Here is an 11,797-nt window from a genome sequence, read left to right as displayed (position 1 = left end):
TGAAATGTCAAAGACAAATATTGTGTATCACTTATATGTGGAATTTAAAAAAATAATACAAGTGAATGTATATGCAAAACAGAAACAGACTCACAAATATCAAAAACAAACTTGTGGCTACCAAAGGGGAGAGGAAAGAGGGGAGTGACAAACTAGGGGTATGGTATTAACAGAGACAAACTAGTATATATAAAATAGATAAGCAACAAGGATATACTGTATAGGACAGGGAATTATACCTATTATCTTGTAATAACCTATAATGGAGTATAATCCAAAAAATACTGAATCACTGTGATGCTGTACACCTGAAACTAACACAATATTGTAAATCAACTATACTGCAATAAAAAATAAAGAAAAAATAGAGTGAATCAATTATTAAATATTTTTGCCTCTAAAAAATAAAAAATACTACAAATACTTACCTAGATCAACCAGGGGAAGAACTGAGAAGAGTTAAATTAAAAATATGAGGAATGTAAGAGGTGACATCACAATTGTTAAAAATAAGACAATAGGCCCCACATAGAGTCACTTATGCTAAGTCTCAGGTCACCAGACTGAGATTTAACTTAATTACAGTTTCAGCTCTCCCAGAAATGTAATCTTAAATCAGTCAGTCAGGAATCACTTAATCAGAACTACTTAAGTAATCTTGCTAGACCTGTGCCATCCCCTAAAAAAAGTGACCTTGCCACAACCCTTGCACTTTTTGCTAGTATAACCTCCCTATTCCGGCTCCCTTCTGCCTATAAAAATCTTTCACTCTGTACAGCTCCTCAGAGCTCCTTTCTATCTGCTAGACTGGATGATGCCACATTCATAAAATCACTGAATAAAGCCAATAAGATCTTTAAAATTTACTCAGTTGAATATTGTTTTTTAACACTACCAATGCTACCAAATTAAAAAGGATTATAAGGGAGTACTATGGAAAAGTCTACGCCAACAAATTAGATAATCTATATGAAACGTGATTACTGAAAAGACACAAAACAACAGAATTGACTAAAAAAATCAATAGAAAACCTGAATAGACTTGTAACAAGGGATTGACTTACTAATCAAAAAAAAAAAAAAAAAAACACTCACAAGGAAAAGCCCAGGATCAGATGAATTCACTGGTCTACTCTATATTTCAGGAAGACAATATCAATCTTTTAAAAACTCTTCCAAAAACTAGATAAGGAAGAAACACTTCCTAACCCTTACTGTGAGGCCAGGATTATCCTGACACTAAAGACAAAGCTTATAACAAGAATCAAAATTCCCTACAAATACAGACACAAAAATTACCAACAAAATATTAGCAATATGAATCCAGCAACATATACAAATGATTATTTACTGTGACTATGGGGAATTTATCCCAGGAGTGAAACGCAAATTTAAACTTGAAAATGAGGCAATGTACTTGCTGGGAAAGGCAATTGGACACAGTCTGTTGAGGCCTGATCTGCTGCATAAGAATGGGTCTTGGGCATGGAACATTTCCTCGCTGGGAGATAAGGGGCCCTCACCGCCTGTGCTAGGCTCATCACCTCGTGAGGAAATATTTTCACCTGTTCTGGGCTTGATATACACCCCTTTGTTCTGCTTATGCACTGTCAATGGCCCTCAGGGCCCAGCTTTCTGTATTTCAGCCCTTACAATGGAACGTTTCCTTCCACTATGCATGCAGTCATAGTGCCCATGCTGGCTGCAGAATGGCCCCACTGGCCATGAGGACCGACATACTGTAAGGAACCAGATCTTGTGCACAATCTCTCTCTCCTCTTGCTGTAAGTGCTATACGGCTTGAGCCTGTTCTGAGTGACCATGAATCATGCACGGGTTGCTTTCCTAGGTGACACTTATCTACCTTTTAACCTTGGCCACACTCATGTAATATTCTATTCTGCAACAATAGTCTGACACCCAGTGACAAATAAAATGGTAACACACCACATTCATAGAGTAAAGGATAAAAATTGCTTGATGATCTCAACAGAGACAGAAAAGATTTTTTTGACAGAACATTTTTTTGTAACAAACACACTCAACAAACTAGGAATAAAATCGAACTTCTTTATCTGTTAAAGGCTTCTATAAAACCCCCACAGCTATTGTCATACTCAAAGGTGAAAGACGGAAAGCTTTCCCCCTAAGTTCAGGAACAGACAATGATGTCTGCTCTTAGCACTGCAACTCAGCATTGTACTGGGGAGTCTAGCTAGGACAATAAGGCAAGTAACAGAAAAGAAAAGGCATTGTAAACCAGAAAAGGAGGAGTAAAATTATTTCTGCTTGCTGAAGGCACAATCTTATATATAGCATTTTCCAAAGAATCCACACAAAAAAGTTATGAGCTAATAAATCAGTTCAGTAAGGTTTCAGGATACAAGATCAACATGTAAAAATCAATTGTGTTTCTTTACATTAGCAATGAACAATACAATAATGAAATTAAGACATAAATTCTAAGTACAGTAACATAATATACTTAGGAATAAATGTAACAATGCAATGTCTATCAGTTGATGGATGGATAAATAAAATATCCATATTTGTGTAGTGGAGTATTATCCAGCCATGGAAAGAAGGTAGTACTGGTAAACGAAATGCTGCAATATGTATGAACTTAGGAAACATGCTAAGTGAAAGGCACTAATCACAAAATACCATGTATTGTGAATTTCAGTTTACATGAAATATCCTTAAAAAGCAAATCCATGGAGACAGAAGACATATTAGTGGTTGCCTGCGTCTGGGTCTGGGGTTGGGTGAAGGAATTGCCTCGAATGGGAACAGAAGATTTTTTTGAGGTATCAGAAATGTTCTAAAACTGAATAGAATGTATAAATTATAGTGGTGGTTGCATAACTGTGTAATTTTAAGACAAAAATCATTGAATTGTACATTTAAAACAAGTTAATAGTATGTTATATTAATTATCCTTCAATGAATATGTTAAAATGATTTCTTTACTAATGGCGTTTTTATGCTGTTTTGGGTGAAGGAGTTTGTAAGAGTCAATTAGAGATCTTAGTGGAAGGAAAATTTCACTTTTCCATATTGCCCAGACTCTCTTTCCCTATTAGAGTCATGTCAGTGTTCACATCCTAACATATTCTGTTCTATGTCATTCAGTCATTCAGTTTTAGAATTGTGAGCCAAGTGTGAGCCACTTAGCTGTGGTGCAAGACTATGATTTTGATGGTAAATTTGAGGTACTATGAAAAGAATGTGTTAATCTTGTGCACCACGTCATCTGAAGCTATTGAGCATTTGCACTGGATCTGGGGACATACGGAATTTGAGACTCATTTCAGCACAAGCACCTGTTATTTCATGTTCTAAGGTGATCCTGAACAGAGGTTGAAACAGGTCTTGTTTGTTTAATGGGAAAGCTAGAATGATTAATTATCTTTCTTGTCTACTTTAACCCACTCTACCAAAATATTTTGTTCACTCTAATGGTTATTGTTTGAGAATTGCTTTCCAGCCTCTATTATTTACTCATTTATTTTACTGATGCTGGGAATGGATTTGTATGTTTCAGTTTCCACAGAAAGTTAATGTCAAGCTGATTGTTATACTAATGGTCTTCTTTAATGACAACTGGGAAAGGTTATTTAATAACTGGATGTAGAAACAGTTTTGGGGGATAATTACAGGCAGAAAATGTGGCATACCTACAACCATAATAGCCTTATTAGAGGTGTCTATCATCACTGTGACTGTGTATATGTATGTTTGTGTATTTGTATGTGTTTGGGAAGGTGATATATTTTATTGAAGAAGCTATGTCTGAGACTTCTGTTACTTGGGATAAATTGTTAGCTCCTCATGAGTAGATCTGGATGTAGCTGAGTCACCAGTTATTCATTCATCCACCTTGATTCTGTGTCCTAAAATAGCCTGACAACTGTGAAGGGTTTGATACTTTCAATTGGATTCCATTGGACATAGAATAAAATTCAAAAGACCAGAAAGAAGGCTAACGTTTTCCATTCTTTTAATAAACCTGATGTTAATTTTATGCATTTATAAATTTAATAATATTTAAAATTTTAACATTATATATTAAAAATTCCCCTACAAGATGGATACTACTTACTAGAAAAAAAAAACCTAAAACTTTAATGAAGTCCTAAAAGCTCTCTAAATTGTCTTATATATTGAATATACAATTATCAAAAAATTTTATAGCGATACAAGGAAATTCTAATAATCATATAGTGTTGGTAAGGTGTCAGAGTAGCCACAATACTTTTATTACACAGGAACCTATGGACTTTACTTTTATTATAATAAAGAAGTTTCCTTTCTCTTTATCTTTCAGAAATTTGAATGCCTTTAAATTTTCACAGGCTACATCAGACAAGAAGCTCCCAGGTAACAGCTTGAAATTTCAGTGGGGGCTTTGGGATAAAAGTGAGAAAAAATTTTCCATGGGTCTTGGTGTTCATGAGGGTAATGTTAAGAAAAATATTCTTATTTAGAGAGAACTCTATGCCTAGGATTGCTTTTTCTTTCGGTATATGTTAATGAATCACCTAGGTAGGGATAATTAGAATATAGCTTCCAAATTAGTACTTTTATAAGTCACATCCATTTATTGCATAATGGAAGACTATATTTTGTTTAATGATTTTGTGTTTGGTCTAAGAGAAATGGTGGAAAATAAATCATTATTTTTGTTAAAACCATGGGAATTAAAAACTTCTCATTTGGACATTTTATTTCATGATGATCCTTAGAAAACTTTTAATTTATTGAGCATGAATTTGGAAAGATTAGTATTTGTTATTTATGTTAATTTTATTGTGGACAGGAAAGAGTTACCTCAGCAAGCCCGAGTTTCCTAAACCTTGGACATTCCAAAGAACAGCCTGTCTTCTGGACTGGCTCATGGCTTGCTTCCAGGGATAACTTCTGAGCCCTTGGGATATCCGACCTGATAAATTTGCTTTTATATGTCTGAGTCCTTGGGCCACTCTGTACATATTTGACCAGTTCAGTTTACTCTAACGATGAAATTTTTTGTGAATGCCTGTTTGTGCTCTGGAAGATGGACCAGAAGCTGAGTAGTTGTAGTCAAATAGGCACTGAACGCCTGTGTCACTGACCTCCAGTAAAAGCTTTCAAGGCTCAAGTGAGCTTCCCTGCTTGGCACACATCGTTTCTGGTAGAATTAGGTGTGTCCACATGTGACTCTTCTGGGAAGGGACTCTTGGAAGCTTGCACCTAGTTACTTCAATTTTTCCCATGTGCCTTTCCCTTTGCTGATTTTCATGTTTTCTTTCATTGTATTAAACCATAACCATGGGTACAAGGGCTTTTCTGAATTACTTGAATCCTTAAAGCAAATCATGAAGCTTAGGGGTGGTCTTGGTGATGCCCAGCAGAGTTGGCATCAGAAATGGAATTCACTACAATGACCCCGACTCACTGAAATGTGGTAATCACATTGTTTGGGAAAAGGAAGGATGAGATGGTGATGGATGACAAATCTTAGATACTTGAAGGGCGACTGAGTCACCCATTGTATGAGACAGTAGCTGTGCTTCAGTCAGCCCCTGAATACATGAGGAAATGCAAAATAATGAGGAAAAAATCTAAATATACAACCCTTTAGTTATTTTTATCTCTAATAGATAAAAAGAAAGTAATGGAGAGTGTTTGGGTGGATCCTTAGAGCTGCTACCAAAGGGAAAAATTGTGTTGAAACAACAGATTGTTGTCTGACCTCTGGTCACAAAGAAGATATGGCAGGTAGCAGGGAGACACAAACACAAGAAACTACTGAAACTGGGGTTATAGTGTTAAAGAGTTTTCTCCATTTTGTGGATCAATATCACCAGTTTCCAGAAAATGGATTGTGATAGTTACTAACCTAAGAACAGTCTACTTGGTGTTGAATGCTGGTAAATGGAGGAGTATGTTTGGATTGATGTAGGACCCATTCTTTACAATCGAACAGATGGCACTACATGATCCAAACACAGTAGTTTCTTCCTGAGAGGAAAACTAGCCTTGTGGACTGGATGAAAATTTGTTTGCCCCAAGAAGATGAATGCTTTTTGCTCTCCTTTAAAAACCAAGTGGAACTCTCAAGATGAAACAGCTGATATGCCGCATATGCAATCCGTGCTGGATTGACTGTACAATGGTCAGAACTTTCATCCACTTAATATCCTCTTGCCCAGGTCATGGTAAATGCTTTAATTTAGGGAGATGAGACTCTTTTGTATTGTTACCTCATGTAACCTTGTTGCAAAATCAAGCAATGATCCAAGAAGCTGTATCAGATTTGTTACTTCAACTTTCCCCTATGGGTCTCACAGATGCTAAGGAAACAAGAGTGTTTCACAAGAGAATAGAGATAGAAAAAGGGATAGACAAGGAACTCACACCGGCAAAGTGGAAATCTTTAAATAGTTGTTAAGGAATGAAATGAATAGAGTAGCACTGATGAAGTTGACACTGTTAATGGGAGGATATGAGGATACACTGGTTGATGGGATTAAGGTCAATATTTGAATCTTCTTTTTCTGCATGTATTATTGAGAAAGATATCTGCCTACTGGAGAATACTTTATATGTCTAGTATGGGAAAACAGAAGGAACAGAAGTTCACCCTTTGGCCAGTATTAATTGGACATGCTAAATGAGAATCTACAGAATTTCCTAAGCCCACGCAGATTGTTAATTTGAAACAGTGTAGAATATTTGGTGGAGAAAAATAGACTACCATTTTAATTAACTACATGTTAGAATCTGGAAAGCTATGAGCAACACTTTCTCTGTAAATAGCCCTGTGCAGCCATTGAACAGGCAGATGGCACATGGACAGTAATATTAGAGTATCAAAGCTTGAATTTCATTTAGAATTAGCAGTCCGAAAAAGTGAAAAAAAAAAAGCAAGTTAAGAAGGTGACTACTCAATGATTGATTTTGAAAATATTTTTTTCAATCTTGATACTAATCACGGAAACAAGTCAATTTGCAATTTTTCTTCATGTAAAAAGGATCTCAATTTATAATTTACTGTATTGCCACAGGATTATTTGAATTCACCAGCTTACTGTCATAATTTGATTAGGAGGGATTTGGTCTTGATGCAGGTATTGAGTGTGATAACATATTGCATTGAGGATGTCATGGTAATATCAGAAATTGAAGAGCAAGATACAACTTACTTAAATGCAGTAGTGACACACATGATTGACAAAGGTGAGTTGATAAATCCAGCAAAGATCCAAGAGCCTTTCCAAATGATGAAATTCATAGGAATAACATCGTAGGAGCCACTGAGACATCCCATAGGTAACTAACAATGAAATGCTCTCATTGCTTTCCTCTGGAAATAAGCAAGAAACACAGCACCTTGTGGGGTTTTTTGAATTTTGGAAGATGCATATTCCACCTTTGGAAATACTGCTAGCTCCAGTCCATAAAGCCATCTGTAAGAAGGTCACATTTGAATGGGGAGCTGATAAACACCAGACTATGTCTGAAATGCAAAAAGCTCAAACCATGACTTTGCATCCTTATGATACACACTCAGACATGAATTTGGAAATGTCTGCAACTTGCACTTAAGCAGACTTAAGCTCATGGCAAAGCCCATTAGTGCTGCCCGGCAGTGACCACTGGAATTTTAGACCAGAAAGTTTTCAGACCTGGCAGTACACTGCACACTGTTTGCGAGATAGTTATTGATTTGCTATTGAGCACTTACTGAAATTGCCATTATGACTGGAGGACATAAAATAATGTTGAAACCACTACTCATAACGTCTAATAAGGAAGGTTACTGGGAGAATACAAGGATACAGTCATTGTACTTATGACCAGGGAGCTTCTTTTCCCTTCGGCCAACTTTGGAATCACCTGAGGAACTGCCACATCTTATTACCACATGGGTAGTTCTCTATGCATAGCTCTCAATTGATCAACAAATGGCTGCCTCGGTTTATGGATGTCAATGACAGGGTAGATGGGAAGCATCTTTTTTGGAAGCCTGCTGCTGTGTAATGTACTGATAGAAAAACTCTGATTGAAGAAGAGAAGAATAAAGTAGCTCAGTATGCTGAACTCCATGCTCTTTTCTTTTCAGTGATAGAAGAATTGAACAGCAATACAATTTTAAAAATCTAAGTTTATTCTGACACAACATGGGACAGATGGAATAGAGACATGGCTAATGGCCTGACCATAGGGTCAGGCAGATGAGGGATGAAAAATTGGACCCTAAAGCACTCCTGCATGTGTCAAAGCCCCATAGTAATCATTATGGGAATTTAAGAGGCACATTGAAGAAATTCCTTCCAAACTCAGAAGGTGATTGGAATCAGCAAGTGGACATCCTGGTGCACATGTTTGAAGGGACTACCTGGGTCCATAAAAATGAATGGACATGAGGTTAGCTGCAGCAATGCAGAGATGGCTGATCATTAATATAGCCCACTTGCACATTCTGAGGCACAAAATGCCAGTGAGAACTATCCTGTCTTCTAGGGAGACAGACAAAAACTACAAATGAATATGGGGTAGACTCCCTGGGGGGAAAGGCCCCGTGTATTGCTGGCATCTGAACTACATCACACTACTACCAGTAGCCTTAGAACACTGTAAATAGGTCCTGCCAGAGATAGATATTTACTGCAGACTAGGCTTTGCATATCCCGTGGTAGATGCAAATGCTCAAAACTCTACAAAAAATTGGAATAGGACATATTGTACCAATTTAGACTGTCAAGTTATACTTCCTCAACCAAGGATCATATCTTATAATCCATAGGGTTCAACAGTGGTCAAAGATATCATATCAAGTGGACATACCATATTGCATATGATTCTTAGAGTAGCGCTTTGATAGAAAATTGGAACAGTCAAAATGAGTGGAGATAAAGAAGTGAAAGTTTAGTTTACACACCTTCATGAATGTGAGCTCACATTTAATGTTAGAAGGGACAAGAGATGATCCCCATTTGGTAAATTCTTGTTTTTCTGGGGGAACTAGGGGAAAAGATGATAAAAGAGGATGTTGGAACAACTATACAATGTTTCCCTAACTGCAACTTTTGCTTTTCCTACCTGATTCAGTGATCCTGGGACCGGGGCTGCAGGTGTCAGATGCAGAGATGATCCTTAAGCAAGAAACCGTAACTATACCTTTAAACCTTTATGCCAATATTCCTAAGTGTCTGATGGGATGGACTGTACCTTCCACCTGGCAAAATTGGAGTTGACAGTGAATGCAGCTGTATAGCCTAATGGTCAAGAAAGTCCACTAGCTCTGTACTTATGTAATCCTGCCCTATATGGATGAGAATGTACTGAGTTTCTACTTACACAGAAACTGTTGAAAACTGTCGAGAGTAGGCACTGGCTAGACTGGTATTTGTGCTGATGATCCAGATCAACACAATGGCTAAACCTGACAATCCTTCCAAAGATGGAAAAGTTTGGGTAAAAATCAAAAAATGGAGAGAAGGAGCTATAGTCGTTGAGGTTATGGAATGGGCTATGGAATAATGGAAATCAATGATATTGTCTCTTAACACAAGTATACCTTAATGCTCAAAAGGGTGAAGCCATGTATTTTCTAAGACCATCCTTGCTTTTTTTTTTTCAGACTTGGTATTCCTCAGTCGGATTTGATTCTATTGTATTTTTTTAAACATTTTTTTGTTTAATTAGGTTTATTTATTTATTTATTTTTAATGGTGGTACTGGGGATTGAACCCAGGACCTTGTGCATTCTAAGTACACACTCTACCACTGAGCTATATGCCCTTATCCTTGCTTTTTGAATTTGACAAGGTCAAACGGAAAACTGGAAACCTGAGTGGCATTGGTCCTGGAGACATTTCGGTCATACAATATGATAAAGATAGTCCTATAGTTAATGAGTGAGTGGAACCCTAGTAATGTGCCAGTATCTTTTGACTCTTATTTTTCAGCTTTTATCTACTACAAAGGGTATCATTTTGGAAGGAATCTCCAGGAACTACTCCCTACTGGGGTATTGGTTCATAGAGTATACAGCCCCTGGCAGACTAATTGCTGTGTAACCATAAACTTTGATGATAACTAATTAGAAAGGTCCCTGGTTATAATGGATGAAAGGCCACAGTAGCATTCCCGGCATGCCACAGTCTATTATGCAGCGAAATAAATTACTCTTGTTTTTGTGATTGGAAAGCCATTAAACAGAATAGAAAACAATTTCTAATGGGAATTAAGCAGTGGACAAATCACATGATAAATTCTAATTCTCCTAGGGAATGACCTCAACTTGAACAATTGCCTTAGGTAAAAAAGTCATATGACAGTACTGATACAAATGATCTGATGTACTGAGTGAAAGCTTTCTCAGGATATGACACTGATAGAAAGCGACTGGCCTAGGAAAAGCTGAATTTAGCTAACCATCAGCTATATTACTATGTTAAATAGTTCTTCACAAATTTATCACAAGGCACAAATAATAGTAGATTAAGAGGGGACATATGTAATCAAACTTGTATAAAAATATGAAAATGTTAACTTTATAGAATGGAGTAATCATTTCATTAAATATATCCTTTCCCTACACTGGCTTCTCCAACTGTTAGGCATATTTATGCTGATATTATTGTTGTATCTGTCATATAAATACTATACTGAATGTAGATGCACACAAAATATGATAATTTTTCTGTAAGAGGGCTTACAGAAGGATCCGGGCTGCTGATTGGGCAGGAAAGGATGAACTAAACTGGCCTGGATTCCTCAAACACTGCATATTCTAAAGAAAAGACTGTCTTCAGAGCCAGCCTTTGACTAACTCCTGGGAAATAATCTATGTACACTGGAATATTCTACCTAATAAGTTTGTTTTTGCATGCAGGTAAGTTTATCATTTATGCTGAAGGCCTGTTTTAGCTCAGGAATGGTAGGAGGGGCCTATATGACTGACTGCCTCCATATCTCTGGCCACAAAGGCTCAGATGAAATTCCTTGGTTGGCAACACTTCACGTGAGTTGTCACACATTGTTTCGGGGGGAATTTAAGCATATCCTTGTGCAAATCCACTGGGAGGGGACATCTGGAAGCTTGAGACTGGTTTCTCCTGGACTTCACCCAATGTACATTTTCCCTTGCATATTTTGATCTATTTGACCTGAAATTTCATTGTTATAAACTGTAAATGTGAAAAAAAAAACCCTGTAAATGGGGGCATAACAGCCTTTTAAAAATTTCTGTTTGAGTCCTTAGAGAAAATGATTAAGCATGAGGGTGAAACAGCTTGTGTATTGAAACATGGACCATGTGGTAGAAAATTTAAGTGAAGACAAATAAACCAAGTTTAGTATGTTCCTTAATGTGATTTTGTTCATTAACCAATGAACCAGTTGGAGTGGTATAGGTTGGAGTGGCATAGGTTAGAGTGGCTGACCTCCCAATTATGAATCTGACCCTGAGAGTGATTGTATATATCCTCGTTTCCATACAATGCCACACTAATGCAAGAAATATGTAACATTTTGGTTTTGTGGCAACTGACCATGCTATCAGTTTCCGATAGATTGATCATATAGAATTACAGGCAGAAAAGGGGGAAAATCGGCATCATTTACAGGCCTATACAAAGTCTATCATCATAGGGTGTTTATATGTGTCTGTGTCTGTGGGTTGAGGTATATGCTGGGGGTTGATGGTGCTAGATCCCTCCTGTTTTGTGGGAGACACTTGCAGCTCATATGAAAAGGATCCTGAGGGGGCTGAGTCCCCAGCCAGTTTTCCCTTCCTTGATTCTGT

The 11,797-nt window shown here is 37.1% G+C and overlaps 1 non-coding gene across 1 annotated transcript; it reads right to left on the bottom strand.

The window, feature by feature from the left end:
• Nucleotides 1–9,717: 9,717 nt before the first annotated feature.
• TRNAS-AGA (transfer RNA serine (anticodon AGA)) lies at nucleotides 9,718–9,789 on the bottom strand. Its single transcript has one exon. It is a non-coding gene; the product is annotated as a tRNA-Ser (tRNA).
• Nucleotides 9,790–11,797: the final 2,008 nt, after the last annotated feature.

This window comes from Camelus dromedarius, chromosome X (assembly GCF_036321535.1).
Source record: "Camelus dromedarius isolate mCamDro1 chromosome X, mCamDro1.pat, whole genome shotgun sequence".
In the NCBI taxonomy this organism is placed as follows: domain Eukaryota; kingdom Metazoa; phylum Chordata; class Mammalia; order Artiodactyla; family Camelidae; genus Camelus; species Camelus dromedarius.
Note: the sequence above shows the minus strand (reverse complement) of the source record. Positions and strands in the feature narration are given on the sequence as shown.